A 12,811-nucleotide genomic window follows, 5' to 3' on the forward strand; every position below is an offset into this window, starting at 1 on the left:
AGACCAGGAGAATGAAAACAAACATCCAGGCAAGGCCCAGGCTCTTTCATAGGGGGAAGAGAAAGCCCAAGGCCAATTATATTGATGTTAGTTACCATTTTCTTTCTTCCCTTTCTCCTAAAGTCATTAAATTACTATTACATGAAATTACACCCTACAAATAGCTTCCCAATACACAATAGCAATTTACCATCTCAATAAGCTATCAAAATCACACTTACACTACTACAAGAGCTGCAATCAGGAATTTCCCAAGATACTAATTAATACAGGAAATTCTCCAACTTACAGAAAAAGATGGCTTTGGGAATCATCAAATTTCAAGTCTGAAAACAAAGTTAACACCCATACAACCAGCACTCATATCAACATATATGTACCAAAAGTCACACATGTAACTATTAATATGTCAACACTAGACTATATTATATCCATGAGAAAAAGTTTTCTTTTCTCTCGGTTCTCATAGACATTTTGGAGCCTCAGTTCCTTCATCAGTAAAATAAGGGTAGTAGACTGAATAATCAGCCGACTCTATATAAATCTATAATGGCAGAATAAAATAAAGGAAAATTATTCATGTTTCCAAATTAAATATTCAGCATTCAGAATAAGTGATATCATTTTCTGTACACAGTAACTTTTTAAAGACGTCTTTGTTGGCAAAAAAAACTGGCAACCATACAGCAACCGACCCCCCCACCTCTTTTCTTTTATTTTAATGATCCATGAAACCCAGAAGTCTGGAAATCATTTTCCTATACCACGTATAAAATAATAACCTCAAATGAGTCTGACTATAAAAAAAAAAAAATACTGCTTGAGACACAGCAAGAACTCAACAAAGGTTGGTGAACTGAATAAAACTTGCAAAAGAGTAAATCTTTTTCCAAGTACTCTACCAGTAAACTGGTATACCTATACACAAAATATAGATTTTTATTTGAACATAATATTAGAATCTTATTGATTGAAGAATGTGGGTGCAAACACTAAATTGAGTTTATGAAATCTTAGATTCAGTCTCTTCAAGTCTGAGAATTAGACAGAGACACTATTTTCAGGATCCATCAGTGTTCACCAGTTCTGTGTATGCAAAACTAAGTCCCCTCATTACTGGCTGCTGCATGTCAGCATATTTGGCTGAAGATGGAAGGCCAACAACAGAGGTCAGCAGTGCACTGATTCATACTGCAGAGTATTTCAATAGCCCCAGTAAGTTTTTTTTTATGCATTAATTCTTCTTTCAATTCAACTAGAATACTGTTTGTTCAGTCAGATTTTTCCTGAGCATCTCTATCGTATGGAAAGCTAAAAATGAAAATCTAAATTTGAGTCACTAACCTGAAGAAACAAGATCTAATGGGCCATACCACTTTGGAAAAGAGGGGAAAATGTCTATGTAGGTATGGAAACAAATAAGGTTAAGACAGCCTTATAATGGTAGTAATACTTGGGTGATGTGTTTACAGCGCGGCGGGGAGGGGGCTTTTGGTTTTTTCCTTTTGTGCTATTTGCTTTCCAGGTTTTCTATATTAAGCACAGATCTATCACCTGGCACACATAAACATACTTTTTAACTAGAGGGGGAAAATCTAGTGAGCAACAGAGGTGGGTAAAACCCAGATAGAAACAATATAGTATATAACTAATGAAAAATTACAATCTCAGAGAGAGGAAAAAAAGAATAAAAAAAGACTATACCAGTGATTTCTAGATGAGTAAAATTACCTGGAGACACTCAAATAGTTCCAGGTTACAGACTTCATGGAGATTTAATAAAGGACGCAGTCCATGTTGAAGAGCTAACATTACAAATTGCCTCCAAATAACATAACATCACCACTCATAAAGTAAAAACCATAGGAAACAGAGCAACTAAGTAGAAATACATAAATGAAATAGACCTAACTTATATTATGTCTAAAGCACCCTAAAAACATAATATGCCTTTTTAAATTTCCAAAAGGAGAAGTAGCACAGCCAATAGTAGAAATGCAAACAGAAAGACATTACATCAGAAAACAAAGTCCTATACTGCCTGATTTTCTAAACTGTCTGTTACAGAACTCATGGATCCAAGAGGGGACCAAAAATAAAATTGCAGAAGACAGTGACAGTGAAAATAATGTATTTGAAAACCTACAACATGCAGTTAAAGTAGCACTCAGAAAAATTCACAGCACAAGGACTTAGGATATAAATAACCACAGTAAATATATAAGCAGAAAATAATCAATTAAAAATCAGAAAAGTAGATCAAATAATAAATAAAGCCAAGAACTGGTTCTTTAGTAAATAGGTAAACCATCTAGCTAACTAAATAAAAGGAGGACAGAATTAGTATACAAATAGAGGATATTAAAATAATACTAAAATATTTCTTTGTTCGCCTCTTTACAAATATATTTGAGAACCTAGATAAAATGGATAATCTTCTTGGAAACCATTAATTATCAAAACTGACCATAAATGAGACAGAAATCTTAATCAGACCTATAACCACAGAGGAAAGAGAAAATGTTATTAATGAGCTCTTGCCACCCCAAAGAAATCTAACTCCAATGACATTTTAATGGTTCCAAACCATAAGAACAATTTCTAATTTTTTTTTTGTAAAAAAAGCATAATATTGATGGAATAAAAGAGAACACTACAGAAGAAATCTCATGTATGAATACTGATTGAAAATCCTCAAAATAAAAAGCACAAACCAAGTTTAGTAGTATATTACAGGGATATGTCCAAGTGGGATTTATTCCATGAATACAGGATAGTTCAATATTAAGAATCTGTTGATAGAATTCACCACATATTAATAGATCTAAGAAAAATCATTTAGCCACATCCTTAACATGAAGTTAAAAACAACAAAAAAAATCTCTCTCAATACCAAAGCCAGAGAATGCTAACAGGGAAACTACAGTATTCCCACCAAGCACAGGACCAAGACAAATGTCCACTACTATCACAATTGCTTAACACTGTTATTTAACATTAGCTAAAAGTAAAAGGTATAAAAAGTCAGAAAAGAGACTTTCCCAGGGAAAAAAACTACAAAGCTATTACATATTAAAAAAAAATACAATAAAGTTTCTGGGTACAAAATTAATATTCTGAAACATACAGCCTTCATATACACAATGATCAGATAAGAATATAATGGAAATATGCATTATATCACAAGAGGTAAGAAGTAGAAATAAACTTAAGATGTAAAGGAAGAAAACTAAAGATCTAGTGAAAGACAAAAAAGAAGACTTATATAGTTGGAAAATCATATGATAATCTTGGATATGACACACATCATTAAGATCAATTCTCCCTAAACAGCTAAATTTGACATGATGCAAATGAAAACTAGAGTATTTTGTTTTTGGTTTTTTTTCATTAAGTAAGCTGAGTCTAAAGTTCATATGGAAATAACAAGCAAGAACAACCAAGAAAACTTCAAAGAAAATAAAAATAGAGTAGACTACCCTATTAAATATCAAAATATTTATTATAAGATATAGCACTTAAAGTTGTGTTGCACTGGTATACATAAACATACATATCAATGGAACAGAGTAGAAAGCCCTAAAAATACTCGAATTTAATATATAATAAGGCTGCATTTAAAATCTGTAAAGTGATAGCACAACTGGGTAGTTATCTAGAAAAAAGCTGAATGCTCACCCGCTCTCCATACCAAAATAAATTCCAGAAGGATCAAATGTATAGTAACATTATGCAACTGCTCAAGTGTATTAATCCTATTTTCACTCTACACAGAAAGTTAATAGGCAAACATAACAAATTTTTGAGACTTAAAATCCAACAAAATACTTGCCTTATGAAAAACTTAGAAAATAAGTTATTTTTCAAGTCAAATTGCTGTAATGTATACGTAAAACTACTCTTGCAAATGAGATTGTATTAAGTTATTAATCATATGGTATACTTAAGGCTATAAGAAAAGCAACTAGTGACTCAATACAAAGCTTATTTCACAGTTCAATAAAAACTGGTTACAACTGAATATAAACTCGCTAAAATTTAAAAAGTGACAAGTAGTACATAAAAAGAGAACATGGTATTATCAAGGCAAATTACGGACCCAATCTGATTTCATAAGAATTGCAGTTATAAACTCTACCTAGTTCCAAAATGGGTCAAGAAAAATCCAAATATTTTTGTCAACTCTGGGCTGCTCTTAATCTTCTAAGCATCCAGCAATTATCCAATCTTTAGCAGGGGTGGCCTTTTCATATCTTCTTGACCTCTCCCCTGTAACCTTCTGAAAATATAGTTCTATAATGCTAACTAGTAAGTAATTTGGAAATACAACTAAACAAAATAATGCCCTTAAAGTGAAAAAGAGTTTCTTGTAGTCACCAGTAACTAGTCTGAAATCATAAGGCCAGTGAGACAAACATAACGTAAGAACAGAAAAGTATTGACTAGTTAAGTTAAAATAGAGGAGTCATGACATAAAGCATAAGCCAATTAGAAATTTCCAGTCAGTATATTAATCAATTCATTAAAATTCATTTAACATGTTTTTTTTCAATGTGATTTAAGAGTTTAGTAAGTAAGAGTACAATGTCCCAAGAAGATATACAGCCTCAAATCAATTTAGCTTTTTAAATTGTGAATAAACATTGACTGGGGAAAAATAACTTCAAAAAGATACTAAACCAAAAACGTCATCTCCTCTCCAACTCTTTCAAAAAGCACATCACCAATTCATGCCACAATATAAGGGAGAAAAGAGCCCTATGGACAGTTAAATATTTGGGTTCTAGTCTCACTGCTTCCATCACTTTGGAATGGTTTGGAGCAGTCAAAACTTATGAAAGAAAGGAAAAAGAAAAAACATTCAGGACTTCTTCTGTAAGAAAAGAGAAAGAGTAAATGGTCTCTGACAACCCTTTCAGAATTAGGGATCTTGATATATTCTTTTATAAATATGGACCTCGATGGTTTTTATAGCCTTATACATATAAGAAATATTACAAGACTTCATATTCCTAGTTATGAGGGCACATAAACACATGTAATCACTTGTTGAGTCTATGACTCAGTAAGTATATAACAGCCACACCTTGTTTAAGAAAATGCTTACTATTTGACACTGATAACACTATTTCACTCTATAAGTAGCCAATATAATATAATTGGTTAATATAAACTACAAAGAACCTAACTAGAGGCTATTAATCTAAGAGAAGTAATCACAAACATAAATTTTCCGTGCTTCCAGCGGTCTTCATAGTCGGTGAATTATACCATTCTGACTGTTACCGTCATATGAATTCTGAATAATTTTCCCCATAGAAACAAAGAAGTAACAGAGCCATCAAACTTGAGAACTCATAACCCCAAGGGAATAAACAATATAATGATGGCACAACTTCACAGAATATCAAAGAGTTTAGGGGAGAAGGTAAGAGTTGTTAATTTCACAGCAAATAAAATACTTTAATGTTAAAATAAACACCAGAATAAATACCTTTAAAGTTCTATCAAATTGATAAGAAACAGATTATTCCTATTTTATTTAAACTATTTCACCCATAATATGGAAACAAACACAGCTTTTCAGTTTGCAGTTACATATCGGATTTTTTTATTGCCTATCTTCCCCACTAGGCTTTAAGTACTATGAAGACAAGAACCACTTGTTTCATTCACCAGTGCAGCAAGCATAGTGTCTGTAAGTACTGCTAAGTACCTGCTGAATAAATGCTGCCAAATTTGTAGTAATTATATGAGAACAGCATAATACTGATATCAAAACTTGACAAAGATAGCATAAAAAAAGGAAAATAAGAAACAAAATCATATATATTTATACATGTGTATACAGTACTCCCTGTCTCCCACAGGGGGATGCGTTCCAAGACTCCCAGTGGATGCCTGAAAATATAAATAGTACCAACCAAATATATATACTATGTTTTTTCCTGGACATACATACTTATGTTAAAGTTTAACTTTTAAGGCACAGTAAGACACTAACAACAATAATTAATAATAAAATAGAAAAATTAAAAATATACTGTAATAAAAATTTTGTGAAAGTGGTCTCTCTCCAGTAATTTTTTATTTTTCAGGCCAAACCTATTCCTGAATTTATGTAATCATCCCTACCTGCAGTAAATGGCTTGGTGTCACTCATTTTAAGGGGATCCCTTGGTTTAGTCTTCTTCATATAAGCTCAACATTTTCTGGTACAATGTATTGCTGTCAATCAAAACAAGTTTTTGGTTCATGTTTTCAACCCACAAATTCAATGCCTTTTCCATCTTAACTGAGTACTATATTATGCCCTGTGGCTATAACTTTTACACTGAGGTATGACAGCAAAACCATCACAAATTTCTTTTTTCCTTCTTCACAATTTCACTGATATAAGTAAGATCCATTCTAACCATAGATCTTAGCAACCTCAGCACACAATTTAAAAATTTTTCCTTATTAAGTCAAGAACTTTCACCTTTTAACTTACAGGAAGCACTTTACTACTTCTCTTTGGCATATCGGAATTGCCAGTAGCACTACTCTTGTGCTTTGGGGCTTTTATTAAATAAAATGAATACCTGAATACAAACACTACAATACTGTAACAGTCGATCTGATAACCAAGACAGCGACTAAGTGACTAACAGATGGGTAGTGCATATAGCATGGATACACTGGACAAAGGGATAACTCACGTCTTGGTCAAGGATGGAGGGGAATGGTGTGAGATTTCATGACACCACTCAGAATGGTGTGCAATTTAAAACTTAAAATTTCTGAAATTTTCAATTTAATATTTTCCAAGCAGTTAAATGCAAGTAACTGAAACCATGGAAAGGAAAACCGTGGATAAGGGAGAACTACTGTATTTAAATATATACACATCCAAATTCTAATTAAAATAGCAGTAAATTAAATAGCTGTGAAAAACTTTTCAGAAAAAATGATAGCTACCTTCCACACAAAATTTCAAAAAAAAAAAATGAAAAGGAATCTATTGATTAAAAAAGAGATATATCTCAAGCAATTGCAATATACAGATCTTGTTTGGATCCCAATTCAAATAAATTGGAGAAAAAAGATGAAACAATTGGGACAGGATGAACACTAACTGGATATTTGATAAAATTTGTAAATAAGTTCATTTCTATGTAGATTAATGGTATTATAGTTTTTATAATTCTTATCTTTCAGAGATATACAAAAATCTACTCACAAATGAAATGAAATGGTATGATTGAGGTTTGCTCCAAAATAACTAGGACGATGGCATGTACATGAAATAAAATTGATAGCTGTTACAGCTGGATCTACATTTACAACTTTGGAATTCTAAAAAAAAAACAAAAACAAAAAAAACCTACAAAAGATGTTACTGCTGTAGCGCAAAATGAAAGAGGCTGAAGAATAATCACGTTTTAATTTTCTAAAACTGTTCATACAAAGCTAACTCATAAGTGGCAACCATCATGTTAATAATTTGAAAAATCATTATCATTAGATGCTAACACAAAGTGGATGAAAGTTCCATGAGGTATTTACATAGTCTCAAATTATCTCCCCACAATATATTGATTAATTACAATGGAAGACATAGTAACTTTACCTTGGCAGACACCACCTTAACTGAATGACCAAAATTAACACCACCAATAATAGGATATATTGACATCACATGCCTCCACATATGATGCACTCAGAACATAACATCAATTCTGTGGTATTCCTGCCAAAAATGAATCTATCATGAAGAAGTAGCAAACAACCAGAATCTAATCATGAGGAAGTATCAAATAAACCATCTTGCAGTTCTACAAAATAATGTCCTGTACTTTCAAACATGTCAAAGTCATGAGACAAAGACAAAGAAACTTTCAGATTAAAGAACACTATAGACAACTGATTATAATGCATGAACCAGGGTGTCCTTTTGCTCTAAGGATATTATTTTGACAACTGTTGATTCAATAATAATTTACTGATTTTGATCATTAGTATTGGGGTTATGTAAGAAAATGTCCTTGTTTTCAGAAAGCATATACTGTAAAGGGGTAAGAGGGTATCATGTATGCAACTTACTTTCAAGCAGTTCGGAAAAAAATACGTACATGTAAATACAGAGAAGACCAACAGAGAAAGATAACAAAAACATGCAACGTTTAGGGAATATGGATATACAAGAATTCTTTGTACTATTACTGTAAACTTTCTGGTAAGTCTGAAATTATATCAAAACAAAAAGCTTTAAAAAACACACACAGTCTACAGCCATGCCACTCTGAACATGCCCAATCTCGTCTGATCTCGGAAGCTAAGCAGGGTCAGCCTGGTTAGTACTTGGATGGGAGACCATCTAGGAATATCAGGTGCTGTAGGCATTAAAAAAAAAATACACATACATTTATATGGTTGTTTGCATATACCCCCCAAATCAGGAAGGATTCATAGCAAACTGTGAATAGTGATTAGTTCTGGAAGAAGGCAAAAAGAAGGCTTTCACTTTCTACTTTCTATACTTCTGGTGCTTTCATTCTGCAGCTGAAAAGTACAATAACCGAAACAAAAAATTCACAAGAGGGGTATAACAGCAGATTTGAGCAGGCAAAAGAATCGATGAACTTGAAAATGGAACAAATAAAATTACTGAGTCTGAAGAGAAATAAAAAAGAAGAAAAGCAAACAACCTAAAGGGCCTGCAGGACACGATTAAGCATGTCAGCATACACATTTCATAAGTCCCTAAAGAAGAAAGGGCACAAAGACTATTTTAAGAAATAATGGCCAAAACTTCCCAGATTCAATGAAAAGACATAACTCTACAAAATCAAGCAGCTCAATGACCTCCAAGAACAATCAACTCAGCATAATGTTTCTTGGTTCAAACCAGGACACATTATAATCAAACTGCTGAAAAAGACAAAGAATCTTTAAAAGATGAAGAAGAGACTCATCATGTACTAGGGATCATCAATAAGATTAACGAGCAATTTATAATTAGAAACCATGAAGATCAAAAGACGGTAGATGAGACATTTAAAGTACTGAAAGAAAAAACTGTCAACCAAGAATTCTCTATCTGGTAAAAAATGTCCTTCAAAAGTGAGGGAGAAATTAAGACATTCCCAGATAAATACCAGCTGAGGGAGTTTGTTGCCACCACACCTGCCCTACAAGAAATGCTAAAAGGAGTACTTCACGCTGAAATTGCAGGATTCTAGACAATAATTGAAAACCATAGGAAAAAATAAAGATCTCTGGTACAGGGAAATAGGCAAATATAGAAGCCAGTACAGTCATGTGCCAGTTAATGATGGGGACACATTCCAAGAAAAGCATCATTAGGCAATTTCGTCATTGTGTGATCACCATAGAGTGTAGTTACACAAACCTAAATGGTATAACCTATTACACACATACACACCTAGGCTATAAGTATAGCCTAGGCTACAAACTGTATATCATGTTACTGTAATGAATATCACAGGCAACTGTAACATAATGGTATCTGTATATCTAAAAATAAAATGTACAGTAAAAATACAGTATAAAATATACAAAATGGTTCACTTACCATGACTGGAGCTTGTGGGACTGGAAGTTATGCTGGGTGAGTGAATGGGAAGGCCTAGGACATTACTGTACACTACTGTAGACTTTATAAATACTGTATACTTGTTATACTAAATTCATAAAAACAATACAAGATTAAATCAAACACAAGAGAAATGGTGCAATCAAGAGACACAGGAAACATGAAATGTATGAGGCTACTGCCAGCATAATTCAACATACTGTTTAATGGCAAACTTTTTTTAATAAGTAGAAAGAGTATATTCTAAATTTACAATAAACAGTATAGTAAATACATAAACCAATAACATAGTCATTCATCATTATCGATTATTATGTACTATATATAATTATGTATGCTATACTTTTATACTGACTGCAGCAGCAGGTTTGTTTCCATCAGGATCATAAACACATGAGCAATATGTTTTGACATTACAATAGCTACAAAGTAACTAGACAACAGGAATTTTTCAGTTCCTTTATAATCTAATGGGACCCTGCTATATATGTTGTGGTCTGTAGTTGACCAAAATATTGTTATACATCACATGATTGTACTGTGTTTCTGGTTTAAGACTCCACTTTTTATTTACTGCAGGATTTAAAAGACACAAATGCGTAAAAATTATTATAAATCTGTTATTGTCTTTCTCTCTGTCTGGCTTATTTCACTTAGCAGAATGCCTTTCCAGGGTTATCCATGTTATATATAGAGCTGCAATTTGTGACATTAAAAAAGGGTACGATGAAACAGTCTTTGTATCATATTGAAGTTAAAGCCAGTTTCAGTTCAAACTAGACTGTTAGAAATTTAAATTGTTAAATATAATCTGCAAGAAGTAACCGAAAAAGATATTCAAGAGAAATGAATACATATATCCACACAAAAATTTATACACAAAGTAAAAATAACCCAAATGTCCATCAACTGACAAATGGATAAATAAAATATGGTATATCCATACAATGAAATACTATTTGGCAAAAAAAAACAATGGCATGGTTCAATCTAGAAAACATTATGCTAAATAGAAGGAACCACTGACAAAGACTACATATTATATGTTTTCCATTTCATGATACGTCTAGAATAGGTAAATCCAGAGACAGAAAGTAAACCAGTGGTTGCTAGGGACTGAGAAATAAATGCTAAAGGGCATGGGTTTCTTTCTGGGGTACTGAAAAACATTTTCAATAGGATGTGGTGGTAGTTTCACCACTGTGTGAAAATAACTAAAAACCACTGAACTACACACTTTCAATGAGTTAATTTTATATGTGAAATATATTTTAATAAAGCTATTTTTAAAAATCAACCCTAAAAACAGAAGGTGAAAACAAGTTGCATGGTGAAAGCGTTTCAAGCTTAGGATTGATAGTTTCAAGCAGTTCCCAAATTTGTCTAACAGGAGTTTCAAGAGAGAACTGAGAGAATGGAAGAAATGAAACCTCTAAGAGCTGAATAGATAGATAACACAGTCTTGAAATTGAAAGAGCCGACCTACAAGCAGAATGCACTGGTAAAAACTGAAATCTAGACACATCATGAAAATTTACATCATCAGATTTTTAAAAACATGAATAACAAATAGCTTCCAGAGAATGGTTATCTACGAAGGAAAGAGAATAAAACTGGCTTCAAAAACTCTTATTATCAACAACAGATGCTATAAAACAATAGAGCAATTATCTTCAAAAATCTAAGGAAGAACAGTTGTAAAATTAGAATCCTAATACATAAATGAGGGAGCAAAATGAAGATATTTCAACATCCAGAGACTGTAAATTCACTATCTATTTAATCCTCTTTGAAAGAATAATTCAAAGGTAAAGTTTAGCAAAGCATAAACTTAAACTGATCTCAGAAGCTACAGTGGAGGAAACAAAATACATAAGAAAAAGCAGCAGGCAACGAAATCAGTAAAATATTTCTAGTCCAAAGTAACTGTTAATATATGACATAAAAGTAAGTGATCTAGAACTTACTGCCTAGAACTTAAAATCCTAGATGGCCTGAAAATAGGAGGTTGGGAGAGAGAGAAGTAAAATAAACTTGTCCTATTGTACAGAAAGGAGGATACAGATACCAGAGAACACATATATACCACAGACAGAGTTTATGTATGAAAACCCAAGCATAAAAAATTTAGGGGTAACCAACAGAAAAAAAGGAATAGGATGAACAACTTTCAAGTAACTAGAGCAAAGTCAAATAAGAAAAATTCAATCAAAAGAGATTTAAAAATAAAAATAAAAAAAATAAACAGAAAACATAAATAAAGAATAAATCCAAATATATCTATAAGCACAATTAATATGAAAGGGTTTACTCCCTCTGTTCAAAGGCTAATTTCCAACTTGCATTTAAACACAGAAAAAGCATAAAAGACGAGCATTTTAGAAAATGGAAAGTTAGGATAGGAAATGTCATAGAAAAGATACCTGCGTTTTTAAAGTTCAGGAAACAAAAAATCATCAAAGGCACCCCTCTTCCTCTAAGTATTACCAACTAATAGATTTTCCTTCAGATTATTACATGTAGCGATCAATAAGATTAACAGCCCTTCTAATAAGAGCTCTACTTCTAAAGGTGAAGGTACAAACAATACATACATAAAAGAATCTTCCTTCTATATTTTACAACTGCGAAATCTTAATATGAAAGGATTTTTAATAAAAGAAGGTACACAAAAAGCCCACAGTAGGTCTTTTGACTAATCTTAATTGCTTTAGATAGATACCTATCATAACAGGCTATAATTTACCTCTCTGATAACGAAACTCAATATATTCCACTTATCAATAAAAATGAAGATTAACAATACAAGAAATTAAACACCATTATCAAGTGAATCTACAGGGAGTTATTACAAGGATTAATAAGACAATGCAAGCAATAGTTATTACCAGTGTATACTGGCACCTCCTTGTCTTCCTAAATCTTAATCTTATTTTAACAGGAGTTCTTGTACTTTAAAGAAAAAAGAAAGTGGCTACCAAAAGACCATCACCTATAATAAAAAAAAACATTCATTTTTATATTAACATATCAGTCCCTGACAATCAAAGAGATAACCTTCTGTTAAAGTTTAAAAATACAATTTCAGTCTACGGCCATGCTACCCTGAACAAGCCCAATCCTGTCTGATCTCAGAAGCTAAGCAGGATTGGGCCTGGTTAGTACTTGGATGGGAGACCACCTAGGAAGACCAGGTGCTGTAGTAGTAAAAAA

The 12,811-nt window shown here is 32.4% G+C and overlaps 1 protein-coding gene and 2 pseudogenes across 3 annotated transcripts in view; 2 read left to right on the forward strand and 1 right to left on the reverse strand.

Annotated features, from left to right (window-relative positions):
* UBAP1 (ubiquitin associated protein 1) overlaps positions 1-12,811 on the reverse strand; it is a 58,670-nt gene that overhangs the window by 31,214 nt on the left and 14,645 nt on the right. The gene's annotated exons all lie outside the window — the stretch shown is intronic.
* LOC120613050 (uncharacterized) lies at positions 8,267-8,384 on the forward strand (annotated as a pseudogene).
* On the forward strand, positions 12,686-12,804 carry LOC120613056 (uncharacterized; annotated as a pseudogene).

Source organism: Pteropus medius, unplaced genomic scaffold, assembly GCF_902729225.1.
Source record: "Pteropus medius unplaced genomic scaffold, Ma_sr-lr_union100, whole genome shotgun sequence".
In the NCBI taxonomy this organism is placed as follows: Eukaryota; Metazoa; Chordata; class Mammalia; order Chiroptera; family Pteropodidae; genus Pteropus; species Pteropus medius.